The sequence below is a fragment of the Macaca fascicularis genome, chromosome 18 (assembly GCF_037993035.2).
Source record: "Macaca fascicularis isolate 582-1 chromosome 18, T2T-MFA8v1.1".
NCBI classification, from domain to species: Eukaryota; Metazoa; Chordata; class Mammalia; order Primates; family Cercopithecidae; genus Macaca; species Macaca fascicularis.
This window is the reverse complement of record NC_088392.1, coordinates 38834898-38850634: the sequence shown is the minus strand read 5'-3', so window position 1 is coordinate 38850634 and position 15737 is coordinate 38834898. Positions and strand designations below refer to the sequence as shown.

Here is a 15737-nt window from a genome sequence, read left to right as displayed (position 1 = left end):
GCACGGTCCCTGCTGCTTTCAAGGACAAGACAATTAAGTGTTCCGTTGCTTTTCTGAGGCAGAACATTGAACATCTATTTATGGTGACTGTGACAGTGAAGGTGATTGGTAAATTCCCCGCAGGCCAATAATCTTGCCAGCAGCCACAAGGAGTGGCAAAGAATTCTGCGGAAGAGCAAGTCCTCCGCACACAAAACAGCTCGGAAAGTGAAAGCGTCGCTGAAGTGCGGAAGCCTCGCATTTCCTGAGTGTTCTTCCTCCTTCCTTTGCAGTGTCCTGCCCTCCCGTCCTCCCCCTTCCTCTGTGGCTCAGGCAGCACGGACCCCAACTCCCAGCTTCCCTGGCCTCGGCGGGTTTGGAGACTAGGACCCCAGGGCCGGGAGTGCTGGGGGCGCGGTCGGCCAGCCCCGGCTTCCTTCAGGGAGCGGCGGAGCTCCTCCTCCTACTCTGCACTGCACTTCTCACACCCGCAGCATCGCGTACACGAAGGCACCCGCCCCGCCTCAGAACCGTAACCTCCAAGAGCTGAGTTGAGGAAGGCGCTGAGGGCAGGAACCCCGGCGCCGCTCGCTAAGCCTCCAGACGGAGTCCGCCCCTCAGGCCGGTTCCTGCCTCCCATTGGCCCGCGAACCCGTCCGTCTCCGCCGTGGGCCGCGCCTTCCGTGGGCCGCGCCTTCCTGGCCCCGCGCCTGGCCGGCTCCGCTCGCCCTCCTCTCACCCTGCAGCTCTTCGGGCTACCTCGGGGTGTGGGGCCGCCCGCGCCTGTGCGAGCCTGAGCTGGCGGCGGCTCCGGGAGGCTCGCAGAAGGGGAGGGCCGGGCGGCGCGGGAGCTGAGCATCGCCAGGGCGGGCGGCAGGGCGCAGCCTCTCCGCCGGCAGCACCACCTGTCGCGGCGCTAGACCTCTGGTAAGGCCCGGCGAGGTGGGGCCCGGGCGGGGGTCCGGGAGAGGAGCGGGCGCCGGCTTCCCTTGGCCCGGCCCCGAGAGCCCAGCGCTGCCGCGCCTCCGGCTTCCGTGCGTGCGGCCCCAGCAGGTCCCGGCCTGGCGGTGGGGGCTGGGGGAAGGGAAGCGGCCCGCGGAGTCCGCGCTGAGGGCGAGAGACCGGCTGCGTCGCGGCGACCCGGGTTCCAGCGACCGCGGCTCATCCCTGCGCGCGATTTCCAGGTTCCTCCGCACGCTGCTGCTGGGGCGCCCCCGTCTCGCCCGGGAGCGAGGCCCTGGGCCTCCCAAACGCCAGCATCTCTTTCTCGCTCTTTCTGCACCCCTCCGCAGAAGGACTTTTGTGGCTGGAAACCCCTTTGGCAAGTCTATCTCTTTTATTCAGTCGGGCCGAGTTAACGGCAGGAGTTAGGCTGTGTGTGTGGCTCCTCCCTTTAAAAAAAAAGACTTGCTGCGGGCTGGAGAGTTATAAGATTGGACTGATTTCGTCTATTCTTATGAAATGCCATCTGTGGATCGGGATTGGCACGTGTTTCTTCCACGTTGGAGATAACTATCTCTGCATATGGTGTTATCTAGGTGGTCCTAGGTTTCGACTTTCTTTTTTGGTTCCAGAGATAATTCTAGAAAATTTATGTTGCTTGTGGTGAGAAGCGTGATCAAATTAACATGTGCTTTCTTACAAAAGGTTTTAACATCTTCTGTCTGTTGATTTACCTTCCTGATGCTTGTGGCTATCACCTCTAAGCAAAGCGGTTAATAGCATTGCTATTTCTGTTAGTGTTGCAGTTGATAACGATAACAATAGTAGCATGTGTTAATCGCTGGTGACAGGCAGAGCGCTAGTTTCTACACGGATTATCTCAAAATAACCCTTTTGAGGTTGATACTGTTACTGTCTCCAGTTTACAAACCAGGAAACTAAGGTTTATGTCGGTTGAGTAACTTGCCCAAGACCACAGTTTTAACGTGACAAAGCCTAGATTCAAACTCAAGTGGTATAACTTCATAGCTGCATCCTTCACCCCCACTCCCATAAACGTGCATGTTCCTTAAGCATTGCTCATGTTGTTAAGCTAATTGCGATATTGTACCCATGATTTTGATTTTCAATTTGCAAATATTCTGTTAGATGAGAGAAACGGTTGTTTTTAAAAACATACATATAGGTCGTTCGCGGTGGCTCACGCCTGTAATCCAGCACTTTGGGAAGCCGACGTGGGTGGATCACCTGAGGACAGCTAATTTTTGTAATTATAATAGAGACGGGGTTTCACCATATTGGCCAGGCTGGTCTCGAGTTCCTGACCTCAAGTGATCTACCCACCTTGACCTTCCAAAGTGCTGGGATTACAGGCGTGAGCGACTGCGCCTGGCTCCCAGTATGACTTTTATCGGGCATTAATAGCAAATGTTGGGCTATGCTTCTGTAGAAATATTCTCTTGAGAGTAATATATTTATGCTTAATAGCTATTCCTGAGAACTGCTTATGGGTGACACCCTTAGAGGGTGTTTGTATGTTTTTGTATTTTAATATATTTATGAAAACAAAATATTCATAAAGGAAAAAAACCCATTTACCATTTGGGAACTTAGTTTGTAAAATTAAAAACTTCTAGTTATATGTGTATAATTTGTATATTAAGTTAAAAACTCTAATTGATTTTGGTGAATTTCAGACAAACTAGACCTATTTTCTTTTTTTTTTTTTTTTTTTTTTGAGACGGAGTCTCGCGCTGTCACCCAGGCTGGAGTGCAGTGGCCGGATCTCAGCTCACTGCAAGCTCCGCCTCCCGGGTTCACGCCATTCTCCTGCCTCAGCCTCCCGAGTAGCTGGGACTACAGGCGCCCGCCACCTCGCCCGGCTAGTTTTTTGTATTTTTTAGTAGAGACGGGGTTTCACCGTGTTAACCAGGATGGTCTCGATCTCCCGACCTCGTGATCCGCCCGTCTCGGCCTCCCAAAGTGCTGGGATTACAGGCTTGAGCCACCGCGCCCGGCCTTTATTTTCTTTTTTCTTTTTTTTTTTTTTTTGAGACGGAGTCTTGCTCTGTCACCCAGGCCGGAGTGCAGTGGCCGGATTTCAGCTCACTGCAAGCTCCGCCTCCCGGGTTCACGCCATTCTCCTGCCTCAGCCTCCGGAGTAGCTGGGACTACAGGCGCCTGCCACCTCGCCCGGCTAGTTTTTTGTATTTTTTAGTAGAGACGGGGTTTCACCGGGTTAGCCAGGATGGTCTCGATTTCCTGACCTTGTGATCCGCCCGTCTCAGCCTCTTTTTTTTTTGAGACGGAGTCTCGCTCTGTCGCCCAGGCTGGGTGGCCGGATCTCAGCTCACTGCAAGCTCCGCCTTCCGGGTTCCCGCCATTCTCCTGCCTCAGCCTCCCGAGTAGCTGGGACTACAGGCGCCCGCCACCTCGCCCGGCTAGTTTTTTGTCTTTTTTGGTAGAGACGGGGTTTCACCGTGTTAACCAGGATGGTCTCGATCTCCCGACCTCGTGATCCGCCCGTCTCGGCCTCCCAAAGTGCTGGGATTACAGGCTTGAGCCACCGCGCCCGGCCTTTATTTTCTTTTTTCTTTTTTTTTTTTTTTTGAGACGGAGTCTTGCTCTGTCACCCAGGCCGGAGTGCAGTGGCCGGATTTCAGCTCACTGCAAGCTCCGCCTCCCGGGTTCACGCCATTCTCCTGCCTCAGCCTCCGGAGTAGCTGGGACTACAGGCGCCTGCCACCTCGCCCGGCTAGTTTTTTGTATTTTTTAGTAGAGACGGGGTTTCACCGGGTTAGCCAGGATGGTCTCGATTTCCTGACCTTGTGATCCGCCCGTCTCAGCCTCTTTTTTTTTTGAGACGGAGTCTCGCTCTGTCGCCCAGGCTGGGTGGCCGGATCTCAGCTCACTGCAAGCTCCGCCTTCCGGGTTCCCGCCATTCTCCTGCCTCAGCCTCCCGAGTAGCTGGGACTACAGGCGCCCGCCACCTCGCCCGGCTAGTTTTTTGTCTTTTTTGGTAGAGACGGGGTTTCACCGTGTTAACCAGGATGGTCTCGATCTCCCGACCTCGTGATCCGCCCGTCTCGGCCTCCCAAAGTGCTGGGATTACAGGCTTGAGCCACCGCGCCCGGCCTTTATTTTCTTTTTTCTTTTTTTTTTTTTTTTGAGACGGAGTCTTGCTCTGTCACCCAGGCCGGAGTGCAGTGGCCGGATTTCAGCTCACTGCAAGCTCCGCCTCCCGGGTTCACGCCATTCTCCTGCCTCAGCCTCCGGAGTAGCTGGGACTACAGGCGCCTGCCACCTCGCCCGGCTAGTTTTTTGTATTTTTTAGTAGAGACGGGGTTTCACCGGGTTAGCCAGGATGGTCTCGATTTCCTGACCTTGTGATCCGCCCGTCTCAGCCTCTTTTTTTTTTGAGACGGAGTCTCGCTCTGTCGCCCAGGCTGGGTGGCCGGATCTCAGCTCACTGCAAGCTCCGCCTTCCGGGTTCCCGCCATTCTCCTGCCTCAGCCTCCCGAGTAGCTGGGACTACAGGCGCCCGCCACCTCGCCCGGCTAGTTTTTTGTCTTTTTTGGTAGAGACGGGGTTTCACCGTGTTAACCAGGATGGTCTCGATCTCCCGACCTCGTGATCCGCCCGTCTCGGCCTCCCAAAGTGCTGGGATTACAGGCTTGAGCCACCGCGCCCGGCCTTTATTTTCTTTAAGACGGAGTTTCGCTCTTGTTGCCCAGGCTGGAGTGCAGTGTTGGTGATTTCCGCTCACTGCAACCTCCGCCTTCCGCGTTCAAGCACTTATGCATCAGCCTCCCTAGTAGCTGGGACTACAGGCATGCGCCACCACGCCCGGCTAATTGTGTGTGTGTGTGTGTGTGTGTATGTATGTGTGTGTGTATTTTTAGTAGATACGGGGTTTCACTATGTTTTTCAGGCTGGTCTCGAACTGCTGACCTCAACTGATCCACCTCCTTCGGCCTCCCAAAGTCCTGGGATTACAGGTGTGAGCCATATTTTGAAACACAAATAACATTAAAACCTATATTTACTAGGGATTAATGTTAGAGGACAAAATTCACACTAAAAATTACATTGACTTTATAAAAAGATATCTTTTATTAGAAATTATTTCATTTGAAAGTTACCATTTTGATTTTATGGTAGCATATTATACCTCCTTTGATCAATATGTACAGATTTCAAAAGTGATAAAAAATATATTGATTCTGTATATACTTGTTTAGGATGACATTTAATGTTGCCTGTATCTGTATGCCATCCAAATTCTCATTCTTGACTTAGAGATTTGATTTGAAATATTTTAAATAAATGTTAATCATGATTATCCTTTCAGTCTCTTATATTAATTTCATCATTAAAAGATGTTGATGCAGAAACTAGCAGGCATTTAGAAGGCACTGTTATGCCCAGACCATTTATTCCCCGAAGAAGACCACCAGAGTCCAGAGTCAAAGCTAAGCAGCAAGGATCTTTATTACAGGTTCGAACCTGGAACTCTCCCTCGCTCGTGAAACGAGACGGGCAGGAGAGCTCCCCCACTCAGCTCCGAACAATGTTATATAGTCTAAGAAAAGTGGGCATAGAGTTATTATACAAATCAGATATATGATTGGCTAGTGTTTGAACAAGGCGATTTGGCTAACTATGATTGGTTCCTGCCATTTCTGATATTTTGGTTCAAACTTTGAGGCGGGAGAGCAGGTTTATGGCAGCAAGAGTTTATCTTACTTAAACACGTCTTGTGACCTTGCCTCAGAACTTACAAAATCTCTGGTATGTGCAAAACAAAATCTCTGGTACGTGCAGAAAACCAGGTACTCACAGAACTTACAAAATCTCTAGTATGTGCAAAGATTAGAGAGCAGAACAAGGGTGTAGCGGGTGGGGGGCGGGTACACATCTATCTTTGTGTCCTTTCAGCACCTTGCGACCACCTTAGTCTATAACTGCTAATAGTAATGCTTATAACTAGCTTCTAGAGCACCTAGAGGGTGTTGTGATAAGCATCTTAAATAGATTATCTAATTTAAATCTTAAAACAGCCTATTAAATAGGTCTTGTTGTTTAATGTTCCCATTTTACTCATGAGAAAATGCGAATCGGGAAGGTTGTGCCTTACTCAGCATCACAGAGCTAGTAAATGGCAAAGCCAGGATTTATTTTGTTTTGCTTTGTTTTGTTTTGTTTTCGTTTTGGAGACAGGGTCTCACTCTAACCCAGGCTGAAGTGCCCTGGTGCTATTATGGCTCACTGCAACCTCAACCTCCCATGCTCAAGCCATCCTCCTGCCTCAGCCTCTGAAGTAGCCGGGACTACAGGCGCATGCCACTACCCCCAGTTAATTTTTGAATTTTTTGTAGAAATGAGGTTTTGTCATGTTGCCCAAGCTGACCCGGAACTCTTCAGCTCAAGCAGCCCACCCTCCTTGGCCTCCCAAAGTGCTGGGGATTACAGGTGTTAGCCACAGGATTTAAATCCAGGCAGTTTGACTCCAGAACTCGCCCTTTGACCACTCTGCTAGACTATTTGGTATGGGTTTTATTAAGCAAACTTTCAAGTCAAGTAGTCAAGCTCTTTATACTGATACTATTGTAAAACTCTAAGGAGTATATTAATAATATGTATATCGATATTACTACACAGAATTCTGTAAGTTTCCTCCCCCACTTTATTGATGAGAAAAATGAGACATCTAAGTCAATGGCTTCCAGACTTTTGGACTTAGTGGACAAGTGAAAAACTGTATGTGTGGGGGACAATTGGGACCAGACATAAATCTCCAACTTTTAGTTATGTCAAGGTTAAGAACCTTCTTAAAAACTACTGCAATCTGGTTGGGCGCAGTGGTTCATGTCTGTAATCCCAGTACTTTGGGAGCCAGAGGTGGGTGGATCACTTGACGTCAGGAGTTCGAGATCAGCCTGACCAATGTGGTGAAACCCCGTCTCTACTAAAAACACAAAAATTGGCTGGACGTGTTAGCACACACCTGTAATCCCAGCTACTCAGTAGGCTGAAGCAGGAGAATCACTTGAACCTGAGAGCCTGAGGTTGCAGTGAGCCGAGATCATACCACTGTACTCCAGCCTGGACGACAGTGATTTTTGAGACTCTGTCTCAAAAAAACAAACAAAAAACCTACTGCAATCTACTGTCCTGATCCTTTTCTTTAAAAAGGGACATTTTTACCACCACAAAGGTAGGAAGGTCATAATTACAACATAAAAACAGAATAATATTATGAAAAACTGTATTACGTTGTGTTAGTTTTTCCTCATTTGGTCATAGACCAGTCAAAAACATGTCCTAAACTAACACCAATTCAGAGACCATTTGGGAATGCCTGGGTGACACAACTGATTCTGAACTGGTAATTAGCTGAGTCCAGTCCAGATTCACTCTCCACTCTGTCTGACCGCAAGGCCTGTGCTTGTTGCCCTGTCTTGAGCTCTTTCTAGTGAACAGTGTCTAGGGTTTTGGTCTCCTGTGAACAGTCTTTCTCAGGTGTTGACTGTTTCCTTCTCCCCCCAGGTAGGGGGCCAGGGAGAATAGTCTCCAACAGCCAATGTCTTCACAGCTTTAGTCCCAGTGCAGTTTATAAATACCACCCAGAGGGTGAGTTCCACTGCCTCCCTGTTTGAAGTAGTTCTTTTGTCCATGCTTACTCATGGAAAGAGCAAGGCAGTGGCCATACCAGGGCAGGAAACCACAGGCATATTCCAGTATTCAAGAAACTCTCCGGCCAAGTGTAGTGGCTCACACCTGTAATTCCAGCACTTTGGGAGGCTGAGGCAGATGGATCACCTGAGCTCAGGAGTTCGAGACCAGCCTGGCCAACATGGTGAAACCCTGTCTCTACTAAAAATACAAAAAATTAGCCAGGCATGGTGGTGGGTGCCTGTAATCTCAGCTACTCGGGAGGCTGAGGCAGGAGAATTGCTTGACCCGGGAGGTGGAGGTTGCAGTGAACCAAGATCGTGCCATTACACTCCAGCCTGGGTGACAGAGGAAGACTGTCTAAAAAACAAAAGAAAGAAACTCCGGTGAATAGCTTGATTTTACTTAGTTATTCAAAATTAGAATCCCCACCTTCTTTTATTTGCTGTTTTTACTTCCCTCGCTCCTGTAGTTCTCCTTCTGTCATCTTTGTGTAACATAAGGAGTTAGGTGTGTGTTTTCCGCGTTCTGTCTTGTCTCCAGCAGATATTAAGCCCACCTGTCTGTTTCTCTCTATAAGTGTTCTGAGTTCTGATTTCTGCAAAGATTGGTTTTTTCCTTAAGTTATTTTTTTGCTTATGCCTACTAAAGACACTGTTAAAATTACTTTTATATTTTATTTTACTCTATCACTTGCTAATAAAATTAAATTCTCTAATACTTTGAATAATATGTTTTATCTTTATAATACTCTTTTGCATATATTCTCTTATTTGATCATCACAGTTTTCTGTGAGGTAGATTTGAGAGGTGATGTTGTCTTTATATACAAGCCAAATTCATTATTTTATTTATTTATTTTGAGACAGAGTCTCACTCTGTCACCAGGCTGGAGTGCAGTGGCGCAATCTCTGCTCACTGCAACCTCCACTTCCTGGGTTCAAGCAATTCTCCTGCCTCAGTCTCCCAAGTCACTGGGATTACAGGCACGCACCACCTCGCCTGGCTAATTTTTGTACTTTTAGTAGAGATGGGGTTTCACCATGTTGGCCAGGATGGCCTCAATCTCTTGATGTCGTAATCTGTCCGCCTTGGCCTCCCAAAGTGCTGAGATTACAGGCATGAGCCACTGTGCTGGGCCCAAATTCATTATTTGATAGGAACAAGATTTTAACTAGGAGTTGAAAATAGAATATTTCATATATCAGAAACCTGATCTTAACTGATGATTCCAAAATGCATTTTTTGATTCAAAATAAAATGTATTCCATACCATTTTAGATTTACCTAGTTTGCAGTACTAATGCAAACTAGTTTGCAGTACTAATCACCAAAGTGTGCGTGTGTGTGTTTGAAATGGAGTTTCGCTCTTGTTGCCCAGGCTGGAGTGCAGTGGCATGATCTCCGCTCACTGCAGCCTCCGCCTCTCGGGTTCAAGCGATTCTCCCACCTCAACCTCCCGAGCAGCAAGGATTACAGGTGCCTGTCACCACACCCAGCTAATTTTTTTGTATTTTTAGTAGAGACAGGGTTTTGCCGTGGTTTGGCCAGTCTGGTCCCGAACTCCTGGTCTCAGGCAATCTGCCTGCCTTAACCTCCCAAAGTGCTGGGATTTCAGACTTGAGCCACGACGCCAGGCCCAAAGTTGTAACTGTAGTAAATAATGCTGTCTCTCCCGGAAGAGCCACACAAACATATGATGAATTACTTTAGAACTTCTTTTTAGCTGGATGTGAGGGCTCATGCCTGTAATCCTAGCAACTCACGGGCTGAGGTGGGAAGATTGCTTGAGGCCAAGAGTTCAAGACCAGCCTGGGCAACATAGTGAGATGCCAGCTCTACAAAATATTAAAATCAGCCAGGTACAGTGGCTTATGCCTATAGTCCCAACTACTTGGGAGACTAAAGCAGGTGAATCATTTGAGCCAGGAGTTCAAGACTGCAGTGAGCTATGATTATACAACTGTACTCCAGCCTGAGTGACAGAGTGAGATACTATCTCTTAAAAAAAAAAAATAAAACTTTTTTTAAATGACAATTTTAAAAATTTAAATAGGTTTTTTTCACCACTTAGCAGAGTATCAACCATCCCAATTTTGTTAATAATACTTTTGTCGCCATGTTGGGGATTCTGGGGAGAAAGCTACTTGGTGTGCATATTTTTAACACTGTGCTGATATAATTAACATTATTAGTAATTTGATACTGATTAATTTTAAAAGTGTAGAAACATGATGTATATAGAATTTGTACTTGTAGAACCAACTGCTGGTACTTTCTGGAGTACGCTAATAAATGGAAATGAAGTGCCATGGACCTTTCATGCAACATAATCCTGAAACAATGTATAAAAGTCAAATTTGAGTAACTTGAAATTTAAAAATAGCCTGAAAAATCTTGCTATTTAAAGAAATCCAGTGAAGAATTCTCTTATATAGCAAATTCTCTCTCTTAAAAGTAAAATCAACGGAGTTTGTTCGAAGCAGGCTCTGCCACTGTTTCTCCTTCTAGATTGTACGTATTTAATAGATATCAATTATTAGATTCAGATAGCGAAGATACTTTGTAAGTACACAATGCGGGTTCTATGTGTGTGTGTGTGTGTGTGTGTCTGAATACCCATACAAATTTAAAATTTTTAAAAAAGGAACACTTGGGAAGCCTATACAGATATATGTCTATTTTTTAATTTAAAACTGAGAAAGGGTGAGTTAGATTTTGTTCTGAGATGGAGTCTCACTCTGTTGCCTAGGCTGGAGTGCAGTGGCATGATCTCGGCTTACTATAACCTCCACCTCCCTGGTTCAAGCGATTCTGATGCCTCAGCCTCCTGAGTAGCTGGGATTATAAGAATGCACCACCCTGCCTGGCTAATTTTTGAATTTTTAGTAGAAGTGAGTTTTCACCACGTTGGCCAGGCTGGTCTTGAACTCCTGACCTCAAGTGATGCGCTCGCCTCAGCCTCCCAAAGTGCTGGAATTACAGGTGTGAGCCACTGCACCTGGCCAAGTTCTTTTTCTTGGTTTTGTTCATGCTTATAGTTCTTTTAAAAAGCACAAAGGTGAGCTTTATATAGGACTTTATAACTTCCTGGTAATAGAACATTAACAGAATATATTGCATGGTGGTGATTTAATAGATTCTGTTGAATGCTTTTGATGTTTACCTAAAGAAAACCAAATCTGGCTGGATGCAGTGGCTCACACCTGTAATCTTGGCACTTTGGGAGGGCAAGGCTGGCAGATTGCTTGAGGCCAGGAGTTTGAGACCAGCCTGGGCAACATAAAGAGACCCTATCTCTACCAAAAATACAAAAAAATTAGCCAGGCATGGTTGTGTGTGCCTATAGTCCCAGCTACCTGGGAGGCTGAGGCGGGAGAATCACTTGAATCCAGGAGACAGAGGCTGCAGTGAGCCAAGATCGTGCCACTGCACTCCAGCCTGGGTGACAGTGACAGCGAGACTCTGTCTCAAAAAGAAAAAGGAAAACCAAATCTGATGGTGTAAGTTTCATAGAGGCTAAAAAGACATGGATTCCTGTAGTGTTAAGTAGGATTATGAGAGCAATACTAACCGTAGGCCTCATTCCGGCCCTGGCGTGTGGTAGGTGCTCAATAGATTAGTAAATAATTATGATATAGGTTTAAACTGAATCAACTTCCAGTTTAAAGTGATCAATTAGTCACATGCCAGAATCTCCCTTTCTTGCTCTAAAAACACAGAGATGGTAAGTAAAATTGAAACAACACAGAGCCAAGTTTGAAAGCAAGAGAGAAATCTCCGCATGCAGGAATGAAGAAAGAACCTATAGCAGTGAGCTTGATTGAAGACAAATGTTCCATGGGTAGACAGGGAAGAAATACAGTACATAAATACTACTTAGGGTCTGAAGTGTTTATTGCTTGCCAGGAGATGGAAACTGAGTTCCCAAGGCCTGTTCAACATTCAGAACCAAAATTAGACATATATTGGGAAGCTGAGAATGGGGAAACACTTTTCTCTCCATGAATGAAGACTGTATCCTCACTGGGGTTGAGACAAGAGTTAAACCATCCATCCCACACCATAAGTAGAATCCTAAGCCTCAACTTGTTTGAATTTGACTTTGGAATTCTACCCGAGGTATGTAACCATCTAACACAGAAACTAACATAGAAACTAGTTTTAGCCTGTAGACCCTCTAGATCTCATATAGAGGCAAACTTAAAACTGCCCCCAAGGGTTGATTTCCACAACATACAACATGTATGGGACCACCGTGAAAGATTGCTCTTATTTTTTTTTAAAGTGAGCTTACAGACAAAAATTATGCCATTGAAAGAGACTGAAAATTTATATTCAGGCACTAAAGACATTAGAAAATGTCTTTAAAATAAATATTTAGGCCAGGTGCGGTGGCTCAAGTCTGTAGTCCCAGCACTTTGGAAGGCCGAGACGGGCGGATCACGAGGTCAGGAGATTGAGACCATCCTGGCTAACCCGATGAAACCCTGTCTCTACTAAAAAAAAAAATACAAAAAACTAGCCAGGCGAGGTGGCGGGTGCCTGTAGTCCCAGCTACTCGGGAGGCTGAGGCAGGAGAATGGCGTAAACCCGGGAGGCAGAGCTTGCAGTGAGCTGAGATCTGGCCACTGCACTCCAGCCTGGGCGACAGAGCGAGACTCCATCTCAAAAAAATAAAAAATAAAAATAAATAAATAAATATCTATTTAATGAGGTCAGAATTTAAAGTTATGAAGCATGAACTGGTGACTGTAAAACAGAACCAAATAGAAATATAGACATAAAATAATTGAAGTGAAAAAATGGAATATCAGAAATAGATAACTAAAGAGCTGTATAAGAAGTTAGATGGTGGATAAATTGCTTAATCAAGAAATGAGGCCGGGTTCAGTGGCTCACGCCTGTAACCATAATACTTTGGGAGGTTGAGGTTGGCAGATCACTTGAGCCCAGGAGTTGGAAACCAGCCTGGGCAAAATGGTGAAACTCTTTCTCTACCAAAAAAAAAAAAAAAAAAAAAAAAAACCTACAAAAATTAGCTGTGCATGGTGGCACATGCCTGTCATCCCAGCTAGTTGACAAGCTGAGGTGGGAGGATTGCTTGAGCCCCTGAAGTCAAGGCTGCAGTGAGCTGTGATCATGCCACTGCACTCTAGCCTGGGGAACAGAGCAAGATCCTGTCTCAAAATAAAAGAAAATAAATGAAATGAAATTTTGTCTTTAAAAATGGAATTTAGAAAGGAATGGGAGGGAATACGTTTATGAAACAAAAACAATATAACCAAAGGCTCAGAAGCTGAAAAATTTGGAAGAGGAAGGGAAAGCAAATAAAAACCATGGACTACCACTAAAAGCTGAGTGATACTGGACTGTCCATTTCTATCTCTGGGCTTTAGGGTTTTTTTCATTTAAATTAAGATATTTAAACTAGGTGATGTCTAAGACTTGTGATAACTATAATTATGATTCAAGAAAAATCTATGTAAATCTAATTAGAATAAAGCACTATTTAGTTTAAGGTTTATGTACTTGGTAATATATACTGTTTTAGGAAAGAAGCTCTATAAAGGGTATCAGGGTCATAAAGATGCATTAAATAGTGTGGTATTGTACTGAATATATTGATCTTCCCAATTCTGTCACAGAGCTCCTCCAACCCTTGGATTTCCTGAATGATAGGAATGTCTTTAAAAAAATGTTTTTAACTGATGCATAATAGATGTACATAGTTCAGGGTACATGTGATAATTTAATATATTCATATAATTTGTAAGGATCAAGTCAGTGTATTTTGGTTAGCCATCACTTTCAATATTTGTATTTATGCTAGAAACATTCTTTTAACTATTTTAAAATGTACAGTAGATTATTATAAACTATAGTCACCTTACTGATCTAACACTAGGTCTTATTCCTTCTGTCAAGCTGTATATTTGTATCCATTAATCCCCTCCCCCCCATGATAGGCATGTTTTTTGTCATAATGATCCCCTTTTGATCACACCTGAGTGTATGCTAGTCACATGAGGTGACTCTACTCTGCCTAGGTAGAGCCCCTAGGCAGCCTCAGGATAGGGCTGATCACTAGAAAGACCAAGTGATTAGAGGGTTAGAACTTTCAGCCCTATCCATGAGCTTTGGGGTGCTGAACATTAAGCTCTATAAAACTCTTGAACAACAAGATTTGATGAGCTTCTGGGTTGCTGAACACATGGCGCTGGGAGAGTGGCCTGTCCATAGAGGGCATGGAAGCCCTGCATCCCCTTGCCCCCAATACCTTGCCATCTACATCTCTTTATCTGGCTCTTCATCTGTATCCTTTGTAATAAAGGGGGATCTTTTTGAAGATGTATTAGGAAAAAGCAATTTACCACGGATAATAAGACTTAAAAATGGGCCATGGTTAAAGACTTGATAAGAGTTCATAATAATAATGATACAATTGACAAGGAAATTTAGTTATTTCTGTGACATACAACAGTTTAGCATTAGAATTATGACTGACAACATTTCCTAAGACGTATCAGATTTCCAGGAATCTCATGCAGTTTTGGAACACATATTGACCTGTTCATGTTAATGTGACTGTAGGACATGGTTAAACATTATTCTTATTTGATAATGCTTCCCATATAATTTAACAGGCCCAGTAAGCCTAATGTGTTTCGCTTGGGCTTCTGCGTGCCCTTTTGGAATGTCCAAGAGTTGGTTTAAGGTCAAAAAGATATAATTTGGAATTTGAAATTTGATTTGGTGATAGTTTAGAGATTTCAAAAATCAAGAATCCTCACTCTTTGATAGAAAAGCAACCCCATTTTCCAAAAAAATCAAAAGGCTCAATAAAGACAGTATGATGCAAACAGAATGTTTCTTCTATTTTGCAGCTTACTCAAAAGGCAAATTATAGTCTTTTGTTATTTTTTTATTAATACTACACAAAAATCTTGTTCAGAAGAGAAAAACAAATTCAATATATTATTATTATTATTATTTTTCCTTTTTTGTACTTTTTGTGGAGACAAAGTCTTACTATGTTGCCCAGGCTAGTCTCGAACTCCTGAACTCAAGTGATCCACCCATCTCAGCCTCCCAAAGTGCTGGGATTCCAGGCATGCACCACTGTGCAGGGCCTCAATGTAGTACTATTAAAGTGAATTTTAATAAAGCCTTATAAATAAGTTCAATCTCAGTCAACTTTGACCACACAAGATAAGATTTCTGTAAATTTTTTACAACTACTTACAAAATTATTTCAGGTTTTTTTGTTCTCTAACTTATTTTATCAATTTAGTTTTATCTATATCATTTTTTTCCTTCATTGTAAAACTTTTAAATAACCTCTAAACTAGACGGAATTACTTTTTTAAACAAAAAACACATCTTTTGTCTTTCTTATAACTTTCCTCACCAAAAAGCATCCTGCCTTTCTTGTAAAATAATTTTCTTTATATCTAGTTGTTTTAATTACATATATTGCAATTTTGACTCTTACTAATTTCCAGTATAAAACCTAGCAGGAAGCAATTTTAATTGCTATGTACCAGGTACAGAGTCCTGGACAGAGCTATTAAGACTACGTCTGTCTGGGGGACCCAGCCCCTTCTAGCATGGCCAGGAGGCACTACTGGACCAGGAGGGCAGGACCATATAGGGCCTGGCTCTGCCCTGCAGCTGGTGGCCCAGGTACTGAAGATAAATGTATGTACCTGGGCCTCACCATGGTCACCTGTGTAGACTGCAGAATTTAAAGGCTCAAAACCAAAAACGTAAGTTCAGACAAATCAAACAAATATTTAAAATATCTCAGGAGCAACAGTTTGATGACCTTAAAATAACGAAGAAGAAACTGTAAATCTGACCAGTAGACCCAAGGCAAAAATGTCTGAATTATATTTAATACTGACAATTTTGAGACATTCTTATTTTACCAACAATTTTTAAACTAGCTTTATTTCAAATAGAATTTAAGCTTTTTCAAGAAGGAGTTTGGATAGGTCAGAGGAGACACTGAGGAAGGTTAATCTGAACTACCAGACTACAAGGTGGAGTGGTCTTCTTTATAAATCCCACAGGGGATCCAAAGCAGACAGTTTGAGCATACAAAGAAGTTTTACTTTGTTGTAAATCTGAATTCTGCT

At 44.3% G+C, this 15737-nt stretch overlaps 1 protein-coding gene across 5 annotated transcripts in view; it reads left to right on the top strand.

The window, feature by feature from the left end:
- Positions 1-673: 673 nt before the first annotated feature.
- Positions 674-15737, top strand: part of ME2 (malic enzyme 2) — a 73356-nt gene continuing 58292 nt past the window's right edge. For 3 of the 5 annotated variants that reach the window (XM_045378229.2, XM_074022221.1, XM_005586678.4), the window contains exon 1: positions 674-906. The gene's annotated coding sequence lies outside the window, so the exon portion shown is untranslated. Of the gene's footprint in view, positions 1301-15737 lie in introns of all 5 variants that reach the window. The other 2 variants (XM_074022222.1, XM_045378228.3) reach the window with 2 other exon arrangements.